Consider the following 12,960-nt stretch of genomic DNA (forward strand, 5'->3'; position numbering starts at 1 on the left):
AGCTCCCTGAAGTTTTTGTCCCATCAGCTTAAGTATGACCAGGAGAACAAAGTCATTGCCAGAGTATATCTTGAACGCAGAACACTATTGCTCAGCCTTGCAAAATGTCTGTGCATTTGGCTGGGCCAAGGAATATTTTCCGGGGATATGCATAACATTTGTTCAGCCTCTTGCTAAAACTGGTCAAATTGACTTTTGTGCTTGGGATATGCATGTGACCCCATGTTGGACTGACTACTCGTGGTGACTGAAGCAGAAAGAAATCTTTTACCAAATGGAGAATCATAAAGGTGTTGCTTTGCCTTTGCTTAGGACCTTGCTATTTACTGTGACTAACTAAATTGACCTGAAGACAGATTTCTCAGGATTATTTAAACAGAAAGAAGCAATGAAAATTAGTACTTGCAGTGAATTTCGAACTATGAAAACAGACCAAGAACACGATGCAGCCACTGGCATGCACAGGAGAGCAGAAGCGCTGGCAGTGGCAGCCCCTGGAGCGCTCACCTGGGATGCACGGGAAGGTCCCCCCATCAAACCCAAGGCAGAGCAGCCCGTTCCTCTGCTTCTCGCAGTTGCATCACTTGTGCTGTGAAGTTCACAATGAGACACACAAGCAAAAATAGCACAGGCGAAATCGAATCCAGGACAAACCCTGTGGCTCTGGAATTTATTTAATTCTGGGTATTTAAGTGCAGTTTAATATTAAAGTGTTGATTAAAAACGCAGATTTCAGGCAGAATTTTGAACACTTTGTATTCAAAAACAGAACAGAATGCTCAGTGGTTTGGAAGTATGGTTTATGAGAGGAATGCTAAAAAGAAAAGTAGAAATCGAATATATATCAATTAAATTTAGGGCATAAGGCTGCTCATATTTGAAAAACAGGGAATAGGAAAAGAAATTCTTGACTCATCAAGCTGTAGTCTGATCCAGACAATGACATAAAACTACCAGAAAACAGTGTTTTCCCAAAGAAACTGGTAAAAATATTGGTATTTTTACTTAAGACATCATCAAATATAAATATCCCAACAACCTAGATGGAGGTTGTTCCATTAGGAATGGAATAATCCTGTAGTTGTTGTAGGACAGATGGACAGGGAAGAATGATTCAATACATCTTGTCTAGCTCTAATTTATTATTCTAACAGTAGGAAATCAAATTAAGTTATTGCTGAAGTAGTTATTTGACTACTGATGTAATTTCCCTGTTCACCATTTCCATTAGCTTTCTGCTTTTAAAAACGTTGTCTCTCTCAGTTGATACTTTCTATACTGAATGTTTAACCTTTTTAAGCTTGAGGAAAACTTCTTTTCTTCAGTCAAGAGAATGGAGTTAATTTTACTAGTGCACATACTGAAAGTGGTAGAAATGGCAAGTAAAAATGTTCCCTGACATGCAAACTATTCATAGTATTTAGCGTGCATCTACAGACATGTCAAAGTCGTAGTGTGCTTGCTTGAAGCTGTTCCAGTACAGCTACCTGGCTACCTGAGGATATTAAAACACTGCCACTAGATATGTGTGCATATACTGTGGAAAAAAAAGTGTAAGCATTTTTATGTCATGACTACAGGTATAGCTGAGTGGGTAGCACTTACACAGAAAACCCAAAAATGAGCTGATTAAAGTCCATTTTCCTTCATACAGAAGGAATGTGCACATACACCGGCACATAYGCGCATTCGCAGAGCAACATAAGTATCAGTGTGTGAGGATGCAAAATGTCCAGCAGCTGCTCWGGGTATTATGGTTTCAGGATTTTAGCCTCTTATTAAGAACTTCTGTACATTTTTTTTTCTCTTCTTAAAAGAAGGCAAGAATGTTGGGTTAATTTGTAGTGAGCTAAAGACAGAGATGAAGTTTGTGGTGGGTTTCCTCTCCCCTCCTTTTCTTGTGAGAGTGGCATAGAAAGGAGCCTCCGTATTCCTCTCCCACATGCTGTCCTGAATTTCTCTCCTTTCCTCAACTTTTTCTTGGAATGCCTTTACGTGCCAGATGACAGTAAGTTACTGTGCTAATTGCTTTATTCTTCAATAAGGACATTTACTATACCAAACTCCTACAATACTTATGTGTAAATTAGAATTTGGCCTTGGAACAACCCTTTTTCAATCAGAAAGCTTTCTTGAATGGATGGCTTTATAGATAAAAAGGCTTTGTCTTGGGAGAAATTTTTCTTTTATTTATCTTTCCTTTTTCAGCTTTGATAGTTGCTTTTACCCTTACATATTCTTCACACAGGGTATGAAGACTAATAAATCACCGAATAGCTCTCATCTATTACTAAAGAGGCATTCAGATCTATTCTACAATACAGAAATATGGAGCCCCACATATAAATTCCCTTCTTTTAATTAACAGTGTTCTTCAAATATATGAGCTGAAGTTTTAGACAAATGTTTATCAACCTGTCAGCTATGTTGAACAGTGTTGCAGCTGCATGACAATCACGTAGAGCCATGGGGAGTAAAAGAGGAACTTACCACTTATTTCTTTCTGCCCAGAGAAGAAATGATAATTTTAGTTATACTTTGCTCGCTTTCAACAATAAAAACAAAATGAAGCCACAGAAGAAAACTGTCATGTTACACCCCTTCCATCTGGCCTGTGCTACACACCCACATATCCCGTCATTCTACAAATTAATCTTTCACACATTTTTTAACAAAAAAAAAAGTGTTAATGTTATAGAAGAGAAAATAAGGTAAACAGAGAGCTGTGTAAAAATACATTAACATTAAAATATGGTGGCAGTTATGGATTTTCTTAATTGAATAGGAGAGTAAATATTCACATCAAATCAATGCCAATGGCATGCAAATTAAAGCTACATTAGGGCAGCCTTGATATAGGCATTACCATTTTTGACACTTCTGTGATTTAAAATAAAGTGCAGAGTTAATTCGTTAATTTTTTCCTCCCTTCTCTAGGTTATTTTTGAGTTTGTAATTTGCCGTTACAGAGCAAAATCCTCTCTCCTGTGCCCTCTTGAGTTACGCTATCTCGCTTTTTCCTTTGTCTCTTAGAAGGCCTTGTATACACAGGCTCAGTTTAATTTAGGGTTAATACCTCAGCCCTTCCTGCCGTATGGGCAGCTGCCTCCAGGTCATATGTGGCCATTTGGCACAACCAAATCCCCTGCTGAAGGAGTCTGAGGAAAGGTACCTCTGATCCACCACACTAGGATCTCCAGATGCTGCCATCTCCTAGCTCTGCTTCTAGACTTCCCCCTGGATATTTCTTTCATCTAGTTCCCTGCAAAAAAATGTTAAAAGACRAACCAACAACACAGTGGGCTCTGACACCACAAAGAGGGAAAACCCAGCAGGTGCTCTTAGGAGCTGCCTGGCTCCATAGGTAAAGAGCATGAGGTGTGAGGCTCACTGCCTGGCATGAAAACCATCTCCCCTGGGAGGGAGGGAAGGAGGGAAGTGGGATCAATGGATGTACACGGGCTAGAGCTGAAGGAGTGCTTGGATGATATGATGCCAACAGTTGCCGTGTTGACATTTTACTGTTGCAGGGATTATGCAGATAACTGGAGGGAAGTTCAGCCTTTGCTCTGAGAGGCAGCTGCAGCGTCATGTATGTGCAGCCTGAATTCCTGCAGCATTTAAATTAGTCTGGAAACTTCTCTCCGCTCTGGCAGTTTTTTCAGTGTCCTCAGTCACTGATGTTTTGGCACACTGTCTCCAGCTTTTATGAGGAAAGGTCCACGATGACACCAYGGTGCCACCCGGAACCAGCTGAATGTGCACACTAGCTCAGACCACGCTCCAAGCAGCCAGGGAATGACTCAAACGCTTGTGCAGGAAGGAAGAGCAGTCTTATCGATTAGAGAAACCAGGTTAGACACAAAGCACCACCACATCCCCAGCTCAACTGTTCATCCCCCATTCACAGGGACTCCGAAGGTGCTCCCCAAAATCAACTACAGCTACTAAAATGACTTTTTTTCCCCTCTCATTCTCTTTTTTTTTCTCTGTAACTCTGTGCTTTACACCTCCATCCTTCATCTTTTTCTATTTCTGATGGTTTCCTTTACATTTTTATTCCCTGTCTCTGCTTTTTAATTGGAAGAGATGATAAATAGCAAATATAAGGACAGTTGGCTGTAATGGTTAATGGTTGCACAACCCTTTACATATCTAAACATTCCATCTGATTTCACCACTAGAAACACTTAGAGCTCCTGCCACTGTCACCAAGACTGTATCTGAATGTGATGATTAATGAGCTGGTAGCAGCATTTTGCTGTTGAAGTTAATGTTGCTTCCTGAGGGCAGTGTGCCTGATGAGAGAATTTGCAGCAGTCCACACACTGTATCGATTCAAAATGCCACTGTATGTTTTAATTATCTTCTAACCATTAAAAATTTGTGATGGAAATTAAAATGGCGCATATGCTTATGCAGCAAATGTACATACCAAAAAGGTGATCATTAGGCAAAGTTATCAAATTCAGTGCTGAATCGCCACTGGCAGTTAAAACTCATCTTTGTGGCAGTTAATATATTTCCACAGTTTTTCTTTTTTGTTAGCTTCATGCCAAATATCCACTTACATCTGTTTTCAAGCCTTGAGGAATGTATTTCTTCACCCACGCTATCTTTTGAGAATTATAACATGCTATAAAAGTTTAATTTTGTGGAATCGTGGTTTAGAAGTAACTAGTAGGGAGGCTACATCGAGGCTAGTGAGAAACTGTTGTGTTGAAATGAAACTGCATTGTGAACAGTCCTTTATAGATTTTACAGTCCTTTGTAGAATAGAGACCAGACAGTCTCTATTAATGTCATTTTTAAGGTGCCCATTACACAGTATGTAATCATTTCATAATTGGTATTGTACTTACTCTCCAGCGTTAAGGCTATTAAAGGGCTGCCTAAGGAAACCTTATAATGAATAGCAGTTATTTCTGAGAACTCGTGAAGGACGAGGAGGGTGCTCTGTCCTTAAAAAAGGATGCAAAGGGAGAGTCAGAGAATTACAAGCCATTTCCAAACTTCATTCCTCAAAAAAAAAAAAAAAAAAAATAGAACAAATAAACATTTTCAAAATACGTAGAAGACAACACAGACATGAATGATGGTTCATACTGATTTAGCACAAATAAACCATATTAAGAATATCTAACTGCTTTCTGAGACAAGTGAAGAGGTCCTGTGGAGAGGGTAAAGGTACCAGATATCATGTCTTGTAGTTAGCYGGCTGTTCACCTTGTCTTACCTGATGCTCTTGTGAATAAACTAGGGAACCTAGTTAAGACGAAACTAACTTGTGGTTGCAAGACTGAGTGGAGAGCCATACACACAGATCAGTATTAAAGATTCACTGCCAGACCAAAGGAATATATTGAGCCCAGTTCTGCAGGTATCTGTCCTAGATTTGACTCATTTTTTCATTAACAATATGGAAAATGGATCAAAAGTATAACTCTAAAATTTGCAGATGACACCAGCTTGGAAGGAGCTGCAAGCACGTTGGATAAAAAGATTATAATTCAAAACGGTTCTGACAGATTGGAATAAGATCTGAAAAGGTTGGGTGAATAGCAAATAGGATGAAAGCAAAATTCTCTGCTTAGGTAGGAATAATCAGCTGTGTAAATACTGGATTCATGGTAAGGGAAGGATGTGGACCATCCAGAATTTAGAAGACGAATACGATGAAGCAAAATCTGAAAAACMTGATCTACCAGGATCACGTAGGGTTGTTTAATCTAAAGAGCACCAAACTGAATGAGGTACAATGACTGACCTCACATGCATAAGGGACAGTGTAAGGAGGAAATAAACTCTTCTGCACAGCCACTCTGAGTACAGCAAGAAGTAATGAACAGGTGAGATTTGGTGTAGACACCAGGAAAAACGTATTCTTGAAAAGAATAGATAAGAGTGAGCTTAGACTGCTAAGAAAGGCTATGGAATCTGCTTCAGCAGAGATTTTCAACAACAAATTGGGTAAGCATTTGTCAGGACCAATATAGACAGAAGAGATGCTGCTTCAGACGGGGGTGAACTGCTGATCTCTTGGAATTCATTCTATCCTTTCTCTTTTCTTTGTAATTTCTATATTATCCATGGGAGGTACAGAACTATTTTATGCCTCAACTTCACACCATCAAGATAGAAGTATATCAGAGGCTAAATGAAAATGATGAAAATGACAGTCACTGAACTTGGCAGTCTCAAACTGATAATCACCAGAGGTTTGCAACTCATACAATTTATCATTTCTGCCTGCCTTATCACCAAAAGCAGATATTTGACAATCATAATATAAAAAATAAGATATTGTTGTCATGACTAATTATTCTTAAATGCATGTAGAGCACTAAAGGCTAGGGAAAGCTAATTATTTAAAATTTTTAAAAACGGTAGAAGATGAGATTGAGGGAGGAAAGAGAGACAGCAGAACAGTGACACTGTGTAAGTTAGTTTAAATAAAGAATCTTATCAAATCTACTGACTACTTGTTCACATCTGTCCAAATATAACTTATGCCATATGTCCTACTAAGTAAGTCAGCTTGGAGGCAGGACACTTCCCTAAGCAGCAAGTCACTTCCTGAGTCTGCTGCATTTTGCAGAGAAAAGAGAGATGAAGAAAACGATCCGTCGCTGACATAATCTCTGAAATTAGCAAAATAAGCTTCTAAAAGCCTGTGGGAAATAAAAATCCTCTCTCTTCTCTAACAGCACAGTTAGCTGAATCTTTTGTCTTGTAAYGTGCGAGGCACCGTAATCACAGTGACACTGTTCTCTGAGTGAGCTGCCTTCAGAGATATCAGACACCTCGTTCCACCTCAGCCCTTGGCGCTCGGGTGGTGAACACCCTCTCGCAGGTCTTCTAAGTGACGGTCCTCTTATCACAGGAGCAGAGCTCTCAGCTGCAGACTCTGCTCCTGAACGGCACTGCTCTCCCGGGCACAGCCCACTATCCTTCTCCGAGGGCATTCCCGGGTACCTCGCGAAGCAGGGGAGGCAACGGAGGCGCAGCTGGCGGGAGGGCAGCAGCCCCTCGGAACTGGCGGCTTCTCGCCGTGCTCGCGCGGAGCGCTGCGGGCGGGAGCGTTCCGGAGCAGCCTCAGACAAAAATATCAAAAGCAAAATCCTGGTTCAGATACCAGAAGCCTCCTTATGGCTCTGAGAGTTTAATTTTCATTTAAACATCAATAAATACAGGCATAAGGGTTTAAGATGAATTATGTAAGCCCTTTAGCCATAGCCATTACATTCTGCCACAAAAACGAGCTGCTGTTCTCACTTTGTTTTATGGGCTCAGTGTAGCCTGTTGTTATTGTAGCTGCCAAATAAAAACTAGCAAACCATGCAAATGAAAATATAATCTTTTATGCTTTCATAGTCTTAGGATAAATTGACATGTGCAGTTTTAGAGGAGCATTTTTTTTTCCAAGTCCGCAGTGTTACGCCTCTCTCTTCGGAGTCTACCTGAGGGGAAGGAGAAGCCAGCAGCTTGTCAATCCGGCTCCTCAGGACAGGGAGAGCTGCTGTCTGCAGGGATGAGATCTGCACTCTGCTCTTTGGCTTCAACAGTGTCACAAACTCATGGGCAAGAAAACACCAAAACACTTACCAGCGTTATGCAGAAAGGATGGGTAATGGATCCTTTCATAAGACTGGAAAGCCCTCTTAATTTAAAAAAAAAAAAAAAAAAAAGAGAGATTTTCCACTTCTAACTTCTATCAAGCCTCCTTTCGCTAATAGGAGAAAAATACCCCATAATTTCTCAAGGCCATGTGTTTCCCTGCAGTCTGTGGTACCCTATGAATATGCCAAGAAAGAGAAACATGGAAAGTAATCAGGACAGAGAGCAACAGCTGAAGCCGAGCAATAGAAGCATACGATCCCACATACAAATACACAGGGCAAAACGTGCACCAGAGGCTTTAAGGTGTGCAATTCACAGCAGTGTAAAAAATGAAAATGAAAAAAAAAAGTCAGGAAGAAATCAAGAAAGGGACAGGATCTTATTAATGAAAGGTAAAAAAATGGGAGTGTACAGTAAGCACAAGCAAACGTACTTTCAAGCTAATTGCAGCAGAGCTTAATGAGTGTGTTAAAGGCAGGATCTCTTGTTGAGAGTGTTAGCATATGGACTGATATATTACATTTACCTCATAACTTTTCTGTACTAAATTGAGGTTCCAAGATTGCCTCCTTCACCTTTGCTATGTCTTGTCTCTTCCTTTTGTCTGTCTAGCTTTATTTTAGTAGTCACATTTGCTGGTAATCACATTTTATATTCCGTACTTCCTAGTGGGAGCTATGCTGGATTCTGACACCCACTCTTGTGCAGAAATTTTTACATATTTTTTTTTCTCTCTTCCACCCGTTTTACACAAGATGGTAACATATGGCCTTGGGTGATTAAATGATTTAGTGAATGAACTGAGTCGAAAGAGCAGGCTGATTGGAAGAAGACAGCTTCTGTTTAGGCATAAATGTCTTTGTAATCTGTAGTGATAGGAAAAAAAAATACAGAAAAAGCATGAGACAAATTAATTGGGTTTTGGTTAAATATTGTGTTTTTCAGGTCTGCTTTAAATATAGTGAAATAATAGTATAGCAGCCATTACTTATTTTTTGGTTTCTAGAGCATGCCCTTCTAGAAAGGACATATACAACTCCAAACAAGCACAGATGTGTACACCCACACACACAATGTATAAAGAGTGAAAAACTTGGCAAGTGAGAGTTCCTTCCTTTTCTAAAACTAAGAGGGACTGGTATTTATTTATTAAATTTGGAATGAGGCAATCCTACAGAACTTTGTGTTCAGCCATGATGCTAATTGAAAAGACCTCCACTTTTAAACTTTCTAATAATTAATCCCATTACAGAACATAGCAGGAAGTACACAGTCTCAATAGGAACTGAAAATGGTTTTCTGGAATTAAGACAACCTCTGAGCATTTTCACCTAATAAATTCCCTGCCTCTCCAGGGTGCCAGGGCATTAATTGATAACCTCTCCTTGTTCTTTTCCTTTGGCACATTGCAATTTGTTTCCCTGCTCTGCTTGAACTTTAGGTCTCACATTTGTTATACGTTTGGGGAAATACTTTTGTGTTCTTGTGAACTGAAGCATGGAGTGGCACATGGAGTGGGTCTGTCCTGAGCTCAACATCTGCTCTGTGGCTGGCCGGCACTCTTGGAGACTGGACTGGAGCAGCCAGGTGTTGCTATGATAAAAATTGAAACCAAATAATTTGTATCCAGAACAGGCTATCTTTTGAGAGAAAACATTTCTATTTCAGTTCCACTGGTGATGTGCATATCATTAATAAAAAAAAATCAGCTGAACTCAAGTTTAAGTCTTCACCCACATGGCCAGTTCCATTGTTTATGATGAAATTTTTATGAGGAGACTTGAAATTTTTTCAGGACATAAGAAAGAGGTCGGTGATCTCAGCAGTTTTCCCCGTGTGGAACAGCAGCCATGGCTTACAGCTCTACAGAGCTATGCAAACCAGGACAGGRCAGCTGGACCCACAGGAAGTGTATCGACGGTGCCTGTCCTCAACTTGCAGCATGAGTGCTATTAGCCGTCAAACAGAAATCCTCAGCACATGGTTCTCCTTTCCCTCTACATGATAGAATTTGAAAGGAGGGAGACGTTTTTGGCCCATGTGCTAAGAAAAGCTCCTAGCTGAGCATATCCTGATGGCTTATCCAGCATAACTAAGGCTGATAAGAATTACTGATCCAGTCAGACTCTGGCACAGCAAGATGTACATTTAGCCAATTCATGCAAAGGCTGCATTATATTATGCTGGCACTTCCCCAGAACTGGCTCCCCAGGGAGACAAGTCAGTTCCATAGTGACATCACTTGAACCTCGAGTGTGATGACAGCTCCAGAAACCAGTTAACTTTTAATTTCTGGAAACCAGACTGCCATTAATTAAGCTTCACTTTGACTTAAAAAAAAAAAAAAAAAAAAAAAAAGTCAAGATTGCCATGATCACAAGTCCTGATTTTCACTTCTCTGGAATACATAAGCCTGGAGACATTTGCTGCTGTCCCTCTGATCCTATCAGTCAAAGTTTCCTGGGAGAGTTCCTAATATATCAATGGTGGTACCCACTTTCTGCTGTCTTGTCAGTCAAAACAGCGGTAGTGCATATAGGTGATGCTCTCTGGTCCAAAATCAGTAATATGACGCTTAAACCCAAAACATACAGCCATGAATGAGTGATGTCCACAGTGGATTTGTTTTTTACAGGAAAAAACAAACAAACAAACAAACAAACAAACAAAAAGCCCAAAGTGGACAGAATGAATGATAATTAGTATAACACCACTCGGCAATTTGAAGAAAACAGAAAAACTGTGTTATAGGAGAGACAAGAAGGAAATACTAGGGGCCAAATTTGAAGCAGGTTCCACAGCCTAACTGCATGATGTTGACACTTAAGCATGCAGCTTTGGACTTAAACATCACACCAACAGTCTTGCTCTTCATCACGTCACGCTCTCCTCCTGGACCCTCCCTACGCAATGTGCACACTGGAAGGCTCAGCGGCAAAGCTGGCATCTGCACTGCAACTCGCCACATATTCACCCACCTCCTGAAGCTGACTTCTTTTATTATTTCGAGCAGTAACAAGCAGCATCAGGAGACTCACTGCACGAGCCCTTTTCTAAAAAGGCACCGAAACGGTGAAGTTCTCGGAGGAGCGTGGAGATGAGCGGAAAAGCTGTGGAGCAGAACGTGCGCGAGCCGCCCGCTCCCGCGGCACCGCGCTGCACCGTCAGCGCTGGGCAGGAGCCAAAGGCCTCCAGGCTTCCTTGCTGCCTGGAGGATATAAATGAGAGGCAGCAGGTGCAAAGGTGCAAGAAGTGCAAAATTGTACTGTGTCTTCCCAAACTGTCTTGATGCAGTAAACGAGATGCATTTTTTTCCACGCTAAACTGGGATCGTTTTTATTTTCCTTGGCTTATGGATGTTCCTAGCTCAATTTTTGCGTGTGTTCTCTGTGSTACCTTGGGATGCTTGAGGTGATTTATAAATATGTGTAGAGACCAGGTGTATTGCCAGATGTTTATGTCCCTTTACAACAAGGCTTCATAACCCTTTCTGATGGAACACCCATTTCATATATATATATTTTTAATAGAGGATCAACTGGGCTACAGGGTATTTATGAGTTTTCCCACTGTAGGTGTTTTTCCCTTATTTGCTTTATTTCTATCATCTTATTCCTATGTTTAAAAYAATTCTAAGTTTGATTTTCTAAGCAGTCTAAGTAATCTTTTAAAATTAGAGTTACTTTCATATAAAACATAGCAGAGGAATGTCAGCAGTTCCAGGTTTAAATGAATTGAATTTGACTTGCTGCCAGAATGATTTTTGATGATCAAGTGTTACCTATACTCACTTTCTTTTTTTTTCTGCTTCACTCCCTGTCTTATTTGGAAATTGTAAAAAAAAAAATGTATATATATATATAATAATGTAAGAAATAACCCACAGCCTAGGCTAAGGTTTAGCAGTCCGAATAGGCAAAAAGGACRAAGACAAAATGATTTGCTCAGGGTCATATAGACAAGTGATGGAATGAGGAACACAGCTTAATTAGTAGCCAACATAGTAAACACTAGGTGAGGATCAAAAGGGTTTTCCTCAGTGCCCCTTAAAACACAGAGGTRAGTGTTCATATGTACTAGAGGTGAAAACAAGTGAACTGAAGGCATGCACAGTAAAGGCTTGTGAAGTCMTGTTTTTACAATTATTTGAAAGTTCTGTATGCTATAAAAGTCTCTGAGGGCCTGGAAAAGTCCAATTGCTGAATGTGTTCTCTGTCAGATAGTTTTGGAAAATGTTTCACATTAAGCTGACTTACTTCTTCCAGAATTCTGTATCACTAGAATGACCAAAATTCCCTCTTCAATAAAGTTGCACTTACTCATAAAACAGATCTTAGTAACTTAACCCTAGCAATTGGTGACACAGCTTTGGCTAGGAAGAACAGAGCAAAAGCAGCTCAAATCTAGGACAATAGTGTATTTACTGACAGTTCAAATATACATAACTGCAGAAGTTATTTCTGTTAGATTTAAGCGTGCAAAACTATTTTCAACTGTATTTCCTAAAGCTTTTAACATTCACTTTTGTAATTTTAAGAGAAAGAAGCTTCGTGGTTACAGGAAAGATGCTGAAGACATGACAGGCAGCACGGAGGACAGTACTGAATTTTGTCAGATAAAATGATCAGCACTGAGAAGAGAATCAGGAAAACACAAAGTCAGCACCTTAGCTGCTGTCTCTTACAGACAAGGACAAAAAAAAAAAGATCAGGTTCCAGGTGCAATAGAATTGGGAACATGATACCAAAGGCAAAAAAAAAAAAGTGAAATTACAGAATTGCATCTAAATTGTATCTAATGGTATCTCAAATGGACTGAAACCCTAGGAAGTTGATAAAAGCGCCCCAAACCGGGTCTGCCTGAGTGAGGGCTTGCCCACGCGACACGGAGGCGTGTTTTTGGTCCACGTCCGTACGCAGCGCGTGGACACCTCGGTGCCGGCTGCGCTGCGATGCTCGCAGCGGCGCTGGCAAACGGACGAGGCCCAGCGCGGAGCTCCTTGGCGCCGGTTTGCTGCTGGCCAAGCMGGCTGGACTCGCGCCGTCAGCCCTCGCGCTGAGCCACGCGGCTCTGCGGAGGGCAGACAAGCAGGTCACCCTCCCCTACACCCGGGCGCTGTCGGTTATCCTTCTGCTCGGAATGGCTGTGGGAGGTGTGCGCCTGGAACTGAAGGGGGCACGGGGAAACTCCTGTCCCGTTCCAGCCTTTCCCCAGGGACACCCCAAGGGGCACTGCAGGGCAGTAACTCGTGGTGACGGCTCCGCGCGCTCCAGGCTCCCCGGGCGCTCGGCCACACGCACGGCTCTTGCCGAACACCTGCACGAGGGCGGCCGGCGGGCC

Source organism: Nothoprocta perdicaria, unplaced genomic scaffold, assembly GCF_003342845.1.
Source record: "Nothoprocta perdicaria isolate Ctin4 unplaced genomic scaffold, notPer1 scaffold_278, whole genome shotgun sequence".
NCBI classification, from domain to species: Eukaryota; Metazoa; Chordata; class Aves; order Tinamiformes; family Tinamidae; genus Nothoprocta; species Nothoprocta perdicaria.